General features: G+C 35.8%; 1 pseudogene; it reads left to right on the top strand.

The window, feature by feature from the left end:
* Positions 1-12,556: 12,556 nt before the first annotated feature.
* LOC111883822 (F-box/LRR-repeat protein At4g29420-like) lies at positions 12,557-13,886 on the top strand (annotated as a pseudogene).
* The last annotated feature ends 2,645 nt before the right edge of the window (positions 13,887-16,531 follow it).

A 16,531-nucleotide genomic window follows, 5' to 3' on the forward strand; every position in this document is an offset into this window, starting at 1 on the left:
GTTATCGTTGCTGCCGCCAAGGGAAGACATCACCACCCATCTGGTTCGTTCTCCGACCAGCTAGTGGCCGCCAAGCAATCACCCGACCTCATCCATTTTCTGACCGGTCGAAACTCCATCTAGCCATTGTCATCTGCCAATCACCTGCCGCCTTCGGTCAAGAGTGTTTGTGTTGCAGTTCGGTGAACGCCACCAGGTGTGTGGCTTCCTTCAGACCTCGAGAGGGGTGTGTGTGTTCGTTATCTTGATGTCGCCGCCTACCGCGACAAGAATCTCGTTTAGTGTGTTTCTATCTCATGTTAAGCTTAAGAGTTGTGTTTTTTGGGTTGCTGAACAAGTGAGGGTGTGTTTTTCTGGACGGAAACCACCATCGCAGCCAAGCATGGTGATTGCCGCCATGAGTCGCCATGTACCTTAGTGATTACGTGTGTTTATATTGATTATTAGCCTTATAAAATGTAATCTGGAATTGGAATAATGAAAGGAATTGAAAACCACCACCTTAGGGTGGTGGCTGCCACCTCCTGCTGCCACCCGCCACCGTGTCGGGTGGCGGTGTGTTTTGCCTCGTTGTGATTGATTTGTTTAGGGTGCTTGAAACCCTAGTGGGCCTTGTAAGCCCTAATGGGCCCAATGAAGCTTAATGGACCCTAATTGACCCAATAAAACACTAATGGGCTTAATGATATTCTAGTGGGCCTAATAGGCCCAATAAAGCCCTAATTGACCTAAAAGCCCAACAAATTGATAAATGGGCTGATATTTGGATTGGAAAACCCTAATTTGGGGAATTAATCGGGACACATGGGAATTATTCAATAACTTGAGATATTAAATAATAATCGTTGGCAAGGATTAATCTAAGCAATATTGGACTTAATGGATTATGTCCTTAGAGGATTAAGTCCTTAATGGGTTAAGTAGGAAATTTAATCCTAATCATCATTTTATGGGAAACCCTAATTTCACTTGGCTTTATTATTGAGCCTTTCCATTGGGCCTTGATGATTTGATTATTAATGGGTCATCCAAGAATAATCATATGGACTGAAATAATTTAATGGGCCTAGGGTAAGGCCCATGTAAGGGGGTTGGGCCCAATTTGGAAAATTGGGCCATAAATGGGCTATAGTTTGGGCCTTAATGGTTATACGATATTGGGCTATTAGAGATACCAAATATTGGACTGGACATTTGGTTGGGCCTTATGGTAAGAACTTATAAAGGTTTGGGCCCAATTTAGAAAATTGGGCCATATGATGGGCTTTGATTCCTAGTTGGCTTTGGGCCTATGGATTAGGCCTTGGGATTAAATAAGCCAAGCCTGGGGTAATGTAGTAATTATCCAAGTACGTATTATGGTTATGTGTTGGGACCCAAATTATTAATTAGGTGTTGTTTCGGTGTTGACAGTTCGGGAATCTGTAATCTAGCAGTTGGGGTTTCGCCTGCGGGACTTCAGCAGTGTGAGATTGTGTCTAGGACACTTCAGCAGTGTGACGTGAGTACCTTCCCCTAGAAGTGGGTCTAAGGCACCAATGCCGGCCCACCAGTAGGAGTTGTATGTTAGATGACAGTCTTTGTGATATTTATCTAGGTTTGCTACTACTTGATATTTTATGTGCTAGTATGATGTGATGTTATATGCTAGTAGTAGTAGGGGAGATAGTCCCCAAGACTACTCGCCGATACGGCCGAAGAGGGGTAGTCATACCCAGTCATGCTATACAAAATATGATTATGTGATGCATGTTATGTTGTAGTAGTAGAGGGGTGAAATAGTCCCCAGTATCCAATCGAGAGGACCGAAGGGGAGGCCATCACCCAAATATGTTAGCAAGTATCCGGTCAAGAGGACCGAAGGGGAGGCCAACACCCAGATATGCTAGCGATTATCCGGTCAAGAGGACCGAAGGGGAGGCCAGCGCCCATATATGCTAGCCAGTATCCGGTCGAGAGGACTGAAGTTGTAGGTCGCACAACCGGATATGCCTGACAATATATGTATGTTATGTGTTTGTATGGTATCTAGTATGATGGGGCAACTCACTAAGCTTTGTGCTTACGATATTTAGTTTTGGTTTCAAGTACTTCGTTTTCAAAGGAAACGAGCTGGATCAATCGCAACGCATCACACTATGGTTTTCCGCACATGAGATGTTTGTGATTACACTCTCATACTGTTTTATGATAACATGTTTTGATTATTTCTACTTCGGTTTTGACATGACACGATATTATGGATGTTTTATTATACTATTGGTTTTATAATAGCGTATTTAAAGATGAAAATTTTGGCCTGTATTTTTGGGTTGTTACACCTTCATACTTTATTTTTGGATTACTATATTAAGGTGTCTTGAAATCTAACTAAAACTATATTTCTTTTCAGATGTCTACTCTTGTAAACACTTCTGCTTCATCATCCTCCAACCATAACTTCTCTTTACTCAACATTTGCTCCAAAGTCGTTATGGATGGCTCTGACTATAAGGATTCGATGCGTAACATCAAGATGGCCTTGAAACGAAGCTCAAAGAGCTTGAAGAGTCCAAAGCTACTCCCGAAGAATATTTTGCCTACAAGAAGCGCTATGATGATGCTACCAAAGTGGCAGGCATCATGGTCGCAACCATGTCCCCATAACTGCAGAGGTACTATGAGGACTGCTGGCCTTTTCAGATGAACAACGACCTTATGGAAAAGTACCATAAGCGAGCTCGTCAAGAAACGTTTGAAGTAGTCAAGTCACTGATGGCTTGCAAGATGAAAGAAAGGGAGTCGGTCAAGCTCAACATTCACTTTGATGAGGAATTGGCCATTGATATGGTCTTGAACTCGTTACCCGATTGTTATGGTCAATTTTTCATGACGTACAATTTGAACAATACAGAGCAGACATTGGCCCAATGTCACAACTTTTTGCAGACAGCTGAAGCAGGAATGAAGGTTAAAAATATATCATCCACTCCTACAAGTGCTCTTGTCTTAGCTATTGGACAAGGAAAGGGGAAAACGTGGAAAGGTCCTCCTAATCAATACTGGAAGGGAAAGGTCCAAGTTGGGTCATCTAAAAGTGGAAGGGAAAGGTCCTCCTAATCCCCGAGAAGTAGAGCTTTTGGCTTAGAATTTTTGCCCACATAGAGTCCGGTTTCTCACTAAACCACCTGTAAGTTAAGTTACGCTTATTGTACTTTAAGTATAACCTATGTTTAAGTTCATTATCATTATTATGAACCTATAAACAAGATTTATCAATGATTCAAAGTCGTTATACTGATTGATCTACATACGGGACAAGTGTCTAGAATGGTCATGTTGGCTTCGTTGTTGGTTTTTAGAAAGCTATATATGTCGAAGTGATCCTGCCTCCCAACTGTCATGTCTAGCTGATCCTTACTTGATAGATATTAAAGTGGATTTTGAATTAATGATGAATCTAGACTAATAATTACTCACACTAAATATTAGACTAAGATTACTGATAATGATACTAGGTTTCTTCAAGGAAAAGAGAATTGCTAGAAGCGAAGCGTTGTTCGAATTTCGAATCATCACTTTAACAAATGAGTGCATAGTTACTTTCATCTTACACATATATATGAAGTATTTAAGATAAATTACATGTTATATGTGCATTTTATCTGTGTTCTTGATATCTATGCTAGATGAACTATTTATACATGTTTTACTTGATTTAAATTGTATATGTATTTTATACCTATAAATATATTAGGTAAAAATGGGTAGATGAAATAAGATATAGATGATGAAAGATGAATGATGAAATAAATGACGAGATGCCTTGAGTTTAAAGTTGATGTAGTCATCTAGCGGAGTATAGATGATGACCACAAACTATTCTAGATAGTCAAGTGGAACGCTAGCAGACTTGCAACTTGTGGGTGTTTTTGAACTACGTGTTCACTAGGTATACTCTATCCCCTCATGGTTGCCTTACTAACATATATTGCTGAGAAATCCCCTAAGCATTATCATCAATCCCGAAGATAATCATTAGGATAGGTCCCTTAAATTAGATGCTATAGGGATATAAAGCGAGGATAACGGGAATGGTTAATCGGGTTGAATGATTTGATAAAAATAAATAATTTAATTATTTTGGGTTAAAAACCCTATGTGCTCACCAGACTGTCAAGTCTGACCCACTCAATTTCTTATATTTCAAGTAGTGACATAGGAGCACAGGTGTGATGATCTGATGAAAGATTTATAAAATATAGGCCAGTAAAATAATAGATGTTTGTAAGGCCTATGTTATTTCCATTTATGCTTATGTATTGTATTGATGATGACATCCCAACATTTTTAATATAATTAAAATACTTTTTTTTATCGGAAATGTTTTGATAATATCTCTATCATATATTGGGAACAAATTCCGTAATTGTTCAACAAAATGATACTCTGATTTTTTTAATACAACATAAACAAAGCGGTATTTTCTGGCCGTGAAATCTAGGATGTCATAGTTAAGATAGACATTCTTTCCTAAAGTTCTTACATCAACTCAAAACTAATTCATCTAACTTCCTCTGTGGGAAATATGTATTTCTACATGTATGAATTTTACATACAAGTAAATATAATTTTTTTTATCCACCAAAAGATGTGCTTTTGTGTTAATACAAAATGCAAAACGACTTAACAAGTAGTTACTTTCCAACCAATTTCATAATAAATGCTCATCATAATGTCAACCATTCATTAAATGACATAATAGTCACACTACCAACATTCTTGTAGTTGGTTGCACTAAATTCAAATTAATTGATTAGAATGAATAGTAAAATTTTATTTTGTTCCTTTTAGTATGTATAACAATCCATATTTCATACACTAAAAGTATAAAATTTCAAAAGAAATACCTTACGAATTAAAGGCATATCACATGAAAAGTTCACCCCTTAAAAAGACATTTCCAAATGTATTAGATAGCTTGTGAGTTACAATTCCAAGTCAAACAACCATAGAGAAGCTATATAAGTACCAAATAGTCATGATACATAAATAATGTCTAATGTTTTTCTCGTTCTAATCCTGGTTATGTAAAGTGTTCTAATCTTCATTAAAAGTCATACTAAGAGGCTAAGTCTTTTATAACCCCCCCCCCCCCCCCCCCATTTTTATTTGTAAATGTAGAAAACATGTCACATAAAAAATATAAAACAAATTGTCTCGTGTGTTACATACATATTAGATATAAAACTTTCACATTCAAAACATTTTGTTTTCATATTACTTTGCACTTCAAAAAGCATCTTCTATCTGGATACGCCTCATGGCCAGAATAATCCTTTTTACTAAATAATAAAATGCCGCTCATTCATATGCGATTTCATGTCAAAGCATTTGTACATTCCAAAATTTCTCCACATTTTATATATTACAAATTTCAAAAATTGCTCAAATTATCAATATATACTTTCATGTATATGTAATGTCATATAACGCATGATTCTAAATATATTGAATCAACCACATTCTTAGATGTAGAAATTAAAAAAAAAGGAAGTACCAAATACTTGATAAAAATAAAAAACCTGATAACACATTTCTTTGATATGAATTTTTCCTGTATAATCGTCTATTACAGGAACTTAGAATAACAAGTAAGAATCTTAAAAGTCTTTGTAAAGGAGACATCACAATATTTTAAATTGCTGACTTTTGTATTGCATTTTTTTTGTTAATGGTAAATCATAGCAAAAATCATTGGAATGAAAATCAGAAAACTTAAACTGAAGTTGTTTTTTTTATAAATGCTAATGTGTTAGAACCAATAATAAACATTAGTCAAACTATAAAGGGGTAAAGTGTAAATTAATCAGTCATAAATATCTCTATCATCAACTCATCAAGTAGTCAATTTTCATTTGTAGATCTTTCACCGCTTGCACGGACAACCTTCCTGAATCTCTAGCGCTCGAAATACTGAGTCGACTCGACGACTCGGCATCGGTAGCATGCTGCCGTATGGCGAGCAATACTTTCAATTCTGCATTTCCAGGCCTTAAATTTATAAACCTGCATTTCCAGGCCTTATAAAATGTAATCTGGAATTGGAATAATGAAAGGAATTGAAAACCACCACCTTAGGGTGGTGGCTGCCACCTCCTGCTGCCACCTGCCGCCGTGTCGGGTGGCGATGTGTTTTGCCTCGTTGTGATTGATTTGTTTAGGGTGCTTGAAACCCTAGTGGGCCTTGTAAGCCCTAATGGGCTCAATGAAGCTTAATGGACCCTAATTGACCCAATAAAACACTAATGGGCTTAATGATATTCTAGTGGGCCTAATAGGCCCAATAAAGCCCTAATTGACCTAAAAGCCCAACAAATTGATAAATGGGCTGATATTTGGATTGGAAAACCCTAATTTGGGGAATTAATCGGGACACATGGGAATTATTCAATAACTTGAGATATTAAATAATAATCGTTGGCAAGGATTAATCTAAGCAATATTGGACTTAATGGATTATGTCCTTAGAGGATTAAGTCCTTAATGGGTTAAGTAGGAAATTTAATCCTAATCATCATTTTATGGGAAACCCTAATTTCACTTGGCTTTATTATTGAGCCTTTCCATTGGGCCTTGATGATTTGATTATTAATGGGTCATCCAAGAATAATCATATGGACTGAAATAATTTAATGGGCCTAGGGTAAGGCCCATGTAAGGGGGTTGGGCCCAATTTGGAAAATTGGGCCATAAATGGGCTATAGTTTGGGCCTTAATGGTTATACGATATTGGGCTATTAGAGATACCAAATGTTGGACTGGACTTTTGGTTGGGCCTTATGGTAAGACCTTATAAAGGTTTGGGCCCAATTTGGAAAATTGGGCCATATGATGGGCTTTGATTCCTAGTTGGCTTTGGGCCTATAGATTAGGCCTTGGGCTTAAATAAGCCAAGCCTGGGGTAATGTAGTAATTATCCAAGTACGTATTATGGTTATGTGTTGGGACCCAAATTATTAATTGGGTGTTGTTTCAGTGTTGACAGTTCGGGAATCTGTCATCTTGCAGCTGGGGTTGCGCCTGCGGGACTTCAGTAGTGTGGGATTGTGTCTACGACACTTCAGTAGTATGAGGTGAGTTACCTTCCACTAGAAGAGGGTCTAAGGCACCAATGTCGGCCCACCAGTAGGAATTGTATGTTAGATGACAGTCTTTGTGATATTTATCTAGGTTTGCTACTACTTGATATTTTATGTGCTAGTATGATGTGATGTTATATGCTAGTAGTAGTAGGGGAGATAGTCCCCAAGACTACTGGCCGATACGGCCGAAGAGGGGTAGTCATACCCTGTCATGCTATATAGAATATGATTATGTGATGCATGTTATGTGGTAGTAGTAGAGGGGTGAAATAGTCACCAGTATCCAATCGAGAGGACCGAAGGGGAGGCCATCACCCAAATATGTTACCCAGTATCCGGTCGAGAGGACCGAAGGGGAGGCCAGCACCCAGATATGCTAGCGATTATCCGGTCGAGAGGACCGAAGGTGAGGCCAGCGCCCAGGTCCCGCACCCAGATATGCCAGACAATATATGTATGTTATGTGTTTGTATGGTATGTAGTATAATGGGGCAGCTCACTAAGCTTTGTGCTTACGATTTTTAGTTTTGGTTTCAAGTACTTCGTTTTCAAAGGAAACGAGCTGGCTCAATTGCAACGCATCACATTATGGTTTTCCGCACATGAGATCTTTGTGATTACACTCTGATACTGTTTTATGATAACATGTTTTGATTATTTCTGCTTTGGTTATGACATGACACGATATTATGGATGTTTTATTATACTGTTGGTTTTATAATAACGTATTTAAAGATGAAATTTGTGGCCTGTATTTTTGGGTTATTACACCTTGATATTTTATTTTTGGGTTACTATATTAAGGTGTCTTGAAATCTAACTAAAACTATATTTCTTTTCAGATGTCTACTCCTTTAAACACTTCTGCTTCATCATCCTCCAACCATAACTTCTCTTTACTCAACATTTGCTCCAAAGTCGTTATGGATGGCTCTAACTATAACGATTGGATGCGTAACATCAAGATGGCACTTCAATTTGAGGACAAGGAATATGTCCTTGAAAAGGAGCTCAAAGATCTTGATGAGTCCAAAGCCACTCCCGAAGAATATGTTGCCTACAAGAAGCACTATGAGGATGCTACCAAAGCGGCATGCATCATGGTCGTAACCATGTCTCCAGAACTGCAGAGGTACTATGAGGACTACTAGCCTTTTCAGATGAACAACGACCTTATGGAAAAGTACCATAAGCGAGCTCATCAAGAAAAGTTTGAAGTAGTCAAGTCACTGATGGCTTTCAAGATGAAAGAAAGGGAGTCGGTCAAGCTCAACATTCACTTTGATGAGGAATTGGCCATTGATATGGTCTTGAACTCGTTACCCGATTGTTATGGTCAATTCATCCTGACGTACCATTTGAACAATACTGAGCAGACATTGGCCCAATTGCACAACTTTTTGCAGACAGCTGAAGCAGGAATGAAGGTTAAAAACATATCATCCACTCCTGCGAGTGCTCTTGTCTTAGCTATTGGACAGGGAAAGGGGAAAAGGTGGAAACGTCCTCCTAAGCAATACTGGAAGGGAAAGGCCCAAGTTGGGTCATCTAGCAGTGGCACAAAGGCTAGTGCTACCATTCCCCATGTTTTTGAACCAAAGAATACTCTTTGTTTTTATTTCAATGAAAAGGGGCACTGGAAGAGAACCTTCCCAAAATATCTACAAGATATCAAAGATGGCAAAGTGAAGCCATCGTCGGCAGGTATTTACACTTTTTTTTCTACTAACCCATTATCTTCTCGTTCCTGGGTCCTTGATATAGGATGTGGTTTTCACATCTTTTCTGATTTGCAGGGGCTAAAAGAAAGTGAGGAGATTGAGCGAGGAAGGATAAACTTGATCATGGGAAACAAGAATTCTTCACCAGTGACCAAGATCGGAGTTTATCAACTTTTGCATAGTAATGATATTAGATTAGATTTATTCAATTGTTGCTATTTGTCTGAGATGAAAAAAAGATTATTTCATTTCATGCATTGTTCAGATAAGGTTTTAAATATTCTTTTAATGATTTGAATGGTTCAATTTATGCTTATAAGAATGGTGGTTTCGTGTTTCAAGCTTTACTTTGTGACGGTGTGTATGAAACAGTGACTTATGTTGATAGCTTAGGAAATAGTGTGTTTAATATTGACTTGTCTAATAGTGTAGACAAGGCATGTTTGTGGCATTGTCGTCTTGGACACATTAACAAGAAATGCATAGCCCAACTCCAAAAGGATGGAGTGTTGTAATCATTTGACATGAAATCCGATGATATGTGTTAATCTTGTCTTTTGGGAAAGATAACAAAATCACCATTCACAGGGTCTTGTGAAAGAGGTGAATGTTTGTTGGACCTCATACATACAGATGTATGTGGACCCTTCAGATCAACCACAAGAGATGCTAATCGATTTTATGTGACTTTCACTGATGATTATAGTAGATATGGCTATATATATACCTAATCAAACATAAGTCAGAAACCATTGAATTTCTGCCCGCATAGATATGTCTATCGAACTCTCTCCCAACCCCCCGCCACCCCGAATTATCAATGTTTTTCTCTAGCACTTCCTAGGTGTTAGTAGCGAAGCTCCGGGGCATCAGAAATCCCCGAGAAGTAGAGTTTTTGGCTTAGAATTTTTGCCCGCATAGAGTCCGGTTTCTCACTAAACCACCTATAAGTTAAGTTACGCTTACTGTACATTAAGTATAACCTATGTTTAAGTTCATTATCATTATTATGAACCTATAACCAAGATTTATCAATGATTCAAAGTCGTTACACTGATTGATCTACTTACGGGAGAGGTGTCTAGAATGGTCATGTTGGCTTGGTTGTTGGTTTTTAGAAAGGTATATGTCGAAGTGTTCCTGCCTCCCAACTGTCGTCTCTAGCTGATCCTTACTTGATAGATATTAAAGTGGACTTTGAATTAATGATGAATCTAGACTAATAATTACTCACAATAAATATTAGACTAAGAGTTACTGATAATGATACTATGTTTCTTCAAGGAAAAGAGAATTGCTAGAAGCGAAGCGTTGTTCGAATTTCGAATCATCACTTTAACAAATGAGAGCATAGTTACTTTTATCTTACACATAGATATGAAGTATTTAAGATAAATTACATGCTATATGTGCATTTTATTGGTGTTCCTGATATCTATACTAGATGAACTATTTATACATGTTTTACTTGATTTAAATTATATATGTATTTTATACCTATAAATATATTAAGTAAAAATGGGTAGATGAAATAAGATATAGATGATGAAAGATGAATGATGAAATAAATGAGGAGATGCCTTGCGTTTAAAGTTGATGTAGTCATCTAGCGGAGTATAGATGATGACCACGAACTATTCTAGACAGTCAACTGGAACGCTAGCAGGCTTACAACTTGTGGGTGTTTTTGAACTACGTGTTCACTAGGTATACTCTATCCCCTCATGGTTGCCTTACTAACATATATTGCTGAGAAATCCCCTAAGCATTATCATCAATCCCGAAGATAATCATTAGGATAGGTCCCTTAAATTAGATGCTATAGGGATATAAAGTGAGGATAACGGGAATGGTTAATCGGGTTGAATGATTTGATAAAAATAAATAATTTAATTATTTTGGGTTAAAAACCCTATGTGCTCACCAGACTGTCAAGTCTGACCCACTCAATTTCTTATATTTCAAGTAGTGACATAGGAGCACAGGTGTGATGATCTGATGAAAGATTTATAAAATATAGGCCAGTAGAATAATAGATGTTTGTAAGGCCTATGTTATTTCCATTTATGCTTATGTATTGTATTGATGATGACATCCCAACATTTTTAATATAATTAAAATACTTTTTTTATCGGAAATGTTTTGATAATATCTCTATCATATATTGGGAACAAATTCCGTAATTGTTCAACAAAATGATACTCTGATTTTTTTAATACAACATAAACAAAGCGGTATTTTCTGGCCGTGAAATCTAGGATGTCATAGTTAAGATAGACATTATTTCCTAAAGTTCTTACATCAACTCAAAACTAATTCATCTAACTTCCTCTGTGGGAAATATGTATTTCTACATGTATGAATTTTACATACAAGTAAATATAATTTTTTTTATCCACCAAAAGATGTGCTTTTGTGTTAATACAAAATGCAAAACGACTTAACAAGTAGTTACTTTCCAACCAATTTCATAATAAATGCTCATCATAATGTCAACCATTCATTAAATGACATAATAGTCACACTACCAACATTCTTGTAGTTGGTTGCACTAAATTCAAATTAATTGATTAGAATGAATAGTAAAATTTTATTTTGTTCCTTTTAGTATGTATAACAATCCATATTTCATACACTAAAAGTATAAAATTTCAAAAGAAATACCTTACGAATTAAAGGCATATCACATGAAAAGTTGACCCCTTAAAAAGACATTTCCAAATGTATTAGATAGCTTGTGACTTACAATTCCATGTCAAACAACCATAGAGAAGCTATATAAGTACCAAATAGTCATGATACATAAATAATGTCTAATGTTTTTCTCATTCTAATCCTGGTTATGTATAGTGTTCTAATCTTCATTAAAAGTCATACTAAGAGGCTAAGTCTTTTATAACCCCCCCCCCCCCCCCCCCCCCCCGATTTTTATTTGTAAATGTAGAAAACATGTCACATAAAAAAAATCATATAACAAATTGTCCTGTGTGTTACATACATATTAGATATAAAACTTTCACATTCAAAACCTTTTGTTTTCATATTACTTTGCACTTCAAAAAGCATTCTTCTATCTGGATACGCCTCATGGCAAGACTAATCCTTCTTACTAAATAATAAAATGCCGCTCATTCATATGCGATTTCATGTCAAAGCATTTGTACATTCCAAAATTTCTCCACATTTTATATATTTCAAATTTCAAAAATTGCTCAAATTATCAATATATACTTTCATGTATATGTAATGTCATATAACGCATGAATCTAAATATATTGAATCAACCACATTCTTAGATGTAGAAATTAAAAAAAAAAAAAAAAAAGGAAGTACCAAATACTTGATAAAAATAAAAAACCTGATAACACATTTCTTTGATATGAATTTTTCCTATATAATCGTCTATTACACGAACTTAGAATAACAAGTAAGAATCTTAAAAGTCTTTGTAAAGGAGACATCACAATATTTTAAATTGCTGACTTTTGTATTGTATTTTTTTTGTTAATGGTAAATCATAGCAAAAATCATTGGAATGAAAATCACAAAATTTAAATTGAAGTTGTTTTTTATAAATGCTAATATGTAAGGACCAATAATAAACAATAGTCAAACAATAAAGGGGTAAAGTGTAAATTAATCAGGCATAAATATCTCTATCATCAACTCATCAAGTAGTCAATTTTCATTTGTAGATCTTTCACCGCTTGCATGGACAACCTTCCTGACTCTCTAGCGCTCGAAATACTGAGTCGACTCGACGACTCGGCATCGGTAGCATGCTGCCGTATGGCGAGTAATACTTTCAATTCTGCATTTCCAGGCCTTAAATTTATAAACCTGCAATGGCAATTGAAATGGTACCTGGAATCAAGGTCCAGAGTTTCGAGTTCTTCAAGTTCTTCCCGATTTACTCCCTCTCTCAAGAGAGTTTTTCTAAATCTTGTATCAAACTTAAGTGCACTGGAATCGGTGCGTATTGGCGTCGAGAATCCACCCCTAGATGTGATGAACGCTGACGTTGAAGATGATGGCGATGATCTGCACATCACCGATGAGGGCTTCGTTAAGGAGTGGCTCCCTAGGGTTTCCGAAGCTTTGAAATTGCTTTCACTATCAGATTTTTGGGTTCAGTCGAGTAGGCGTCGATCAGAAGTCTTGTCACTGATCTCTGCACACTGTAAGTTGGTTATATGCTGAAATTCTCCATTTTTATATTCTGAAATTATGGAAATTGTTTACTGTCTGAAAATGTAAATGGTTTGCCAGGATCGATATTATTCTGGTTCATATCAACTAGGTTTTTTTTTTTTTTTTTTTTTTTTTTTTTTTTAAATTGTGGTCAACTATCTTTGATTAGGTTTTATTAATGATCGATATTTATTGGTAATAAATGATATTTAATCATATTAAGGTCTTGATGCTTTAACTCGGTTGTTTTTGTTGTTGCAGGTCAAAATCTTATTGAATTAGAGCTGAAGAACGCATGGCTATCAGGACAAAACATGAACGCCATGCCAATGCTAACAAGTTTAACACTTGAACTCATAAGATTAGATGACAAAAATCTAACCGAGTTTAATACGAGTTTCCCAAATCTTCAAGTTCTTAACTTGATAGATGTTAGAGGTCTCAAAATGCCGATGATCCACCTCCTCAACCTGAAAACCTGCCATTGGATTGTAACAGATTCACCATCATATATATGTATAATCACACCGAATCTCATCACACTCAGACTCGAGTGTAGAAGTCCCGCTGCTCTTTATATTGAAGCTCCTTTGTGCTACAACTTGCATCTTGCAGTTGATCACTTGAACGCGTTTGCAGTAAAAAATTTGAGAATTTGAAAATTGTACAACTCGAGAGTTCAAACATTCACTCCGTAATTTGTAAGTTTCGTATGGAAACAGTAGAAACGCTGACCTTAGATTTAAGAGCAGGTGGAAATTCCAAATTTATCCTAGAGGATTTACTCTGCACTTTCCCGAACATAACTTCTTTGCGTTTTAAACCAAGGGTTTGGTCAGAATTTGGATGACTGGAGAGCAATTACTTTAAGAAACGTTCGAGGAGGAAGGATCAGATTCCATATGATCAAAAGAAACAGAAAACATAAAAAGATTTGTAGAAGGGTGAAGGTAAGACGGATCAAATGTACACATTCATGGGGGTTTAGGAAAGAAATATTGGGTGTTTTGGGGAAATAATTTTGAAGGAAAGTTCGAGTAAAGAATAAAGATGGGATCAATGGAAGACATGATCGATGAAGAGATGAACTGAAGTAGCTTCAGCAAGACCCATGGGTCTCCATGGTATTAAGTAGGTTTTATAATAGTTGAATTAAGTGTCTCTTAGTTAAAACTTTTATGGTTGTGGTATCTTTTGGAATGCTCTTGTTATGGTATTATATATTTATATGTTTTTTATGAATACTGTTTAAATAAGATCATATTTGGATGCCTATGCGTATGCGGATTATATTAGTTATGTTTTTCCTTATACTAACGTTTATTCACATTGCGGTTAATGCTTTATTTATCAACGATTCCGGTTTTTTCTTTCTTCCATTTTCATCTTGATTGTTAAGTTTAGAATCAAAATGCATTGCCTTAAATTCAATAAAGAAACTTATGGTGGTGTTTGTAATCTCAGATTACTTTATAGACAATTAAATTACTTTATAGAAAATTAAATTAAACTTCCGAAGGTTTTTTTTCCACTTGTCAAATTTTCAAAAGTTTTGTTACATGTAATTTTGTGGTTTTTTTAAAAATTAATTTCACATGTCATTTTATGTTTGTTTTGTATTAAATGAGATTAATTAATTAATTAATGTATTTATTTTATTAGTTTCTAAATAAAAATTATAAACGCTATATATGCATTTCTTTCCTATGATATCTTAAATACACATTCAATTTTCATTGTGTCACCCCAAATTCTAAGCTAATCGTATATACTTTCCAAAATAATACCATGTTTCTTATATCGTATTACAATTTACCATATAATGACCAAACTTACACCAATTTCTTAACACATATTAATTGGTTGTTTCAAAGTCAAACTTTAACTTAAATCATAGAAGTCAATTTATATGGATCAAAAGTCATTTGAAGTTTAAGTGCAACCTCATAAATAATTTTGATAGAAAAAGAACACATTAAAATCCGAAACAAATTGAAAAAGTGGCTCTCTATAAATCATAGAAGTCAATTTATACAGTACACGGGTCTCACAACTAGACTATATCCATATATATGGTTCACAATGTTTTCTTTCTAACAATAGTTAGACATGTTTGTTAAAACTAATGTGAACGGAATGCACTCATTTCTCTTTTGATAAAATATGATTATCTTTTTTTAGGAACAACAAATCTAACTTAGTTCTACTATACTAACTACTCCTGATACCACCTATGTCCCGAAATGTAAACAATAAATTGTCGTCGTTGTCATCTATTAACTGGTCGTAAGATTTAAGAACCGGTTGATTGGTATATGCATTGATTGCTTTTGGACTATATCATGTTGGAGTTTATTGCAATCAATATTACAAAAATTCACAACGAAAACAATTGAAAAACATAAACGAACATATATTTGTTAACAAAAACAACCCATACACCTTTTTGCACTCCTACCTTATACAAGTCAAGAGATCATAACAACTCTCATGTACCGATATCCACACACAAGTAGGGTAACTACCAACAACTGGGTACTAGCCTTAGGGAAGTTTTAGTCAACACCTGATTTGTTAGAAAAAAAGGTAGGGTTTATGGCGGAGATTTGGATTTCCCTTGGATCGTGTAAACACTTTCCGAACTAATATTTCTACTCTATGTATTGGTTACAAGAAACTCAACCCGGATAATCCCAAGGGGACACTTACGAATCTAGGCACGGAAAACGTAAGCCAAATAGCTAAAAGATTCTGAGTTCATATGAAGAAACCAAGAGCTAAAAAGTGATTATTTCTCCTCAAGAAGAGAGTCATTCATATAGGAAATGAGATGTAGGGTTTCATCTTAGGGTTGGCCGTCATGGGTTTCTTTGGAAACAAGTAAAGGGAATCCAAAATTAATGAGGAAATCAATGGTTTCCAAAACTGACGATCTTAGTGAAATTTACCATAATCTCCTTCAAGAATTCTATTTTTGCAGTATGTACTACTTCGAATTAATAAGGAAATCAGCGGGACCCTAGCCAAGGGCTCTACCCCTTGGACCCCACTAGGGGCGCCGCCCCTTTGGAAACCCCGGACCCAAGGGCGTTGCCCCCGACTTGTCATCGAACCAACTTCTAAATTCATTTAATACATGCGTGCACTATGCACATACTCAAACATATATTAGAGTACAAATTATGAAGTCATTTAGTTCACATGTAAGTTCTAATTACACATAATGTCTTGGAGACACTAAAATCACCAACATGATTTGTTAATTAACCCAATAAGTTATGTTAAATGTTAGCATTATATGCCTTTACATATATATTACCTGTTTGGGTTCGATGGGGTTTGGATGAGCATGTGGCTTCTCACGAACAAATTTTATACGATCATGAAGTTAAGCAAACTAGAAAATAGGTTTTTAATGATCTGTATTCCTTGCCACCAAAAGGGTACAATGACAAAAACGTGTCATTAAAGCCTAAGTCATAATGAGCATGATAG

Source organism: Lactuca sativa, chromosome 7, assembly GCF_002870075.4.
Source record: "Lactuca sativa cultivar Salinas chromosome 7, Lsat_Salinas_v11, whole genome shotgun sequence".
Lineage (NCBI taxonomy): Eukaryota > Viridiplantae > Streptophyta > Magnoliopsida > Asterales > Asteraceae > Lactuca > Lactuca sativa.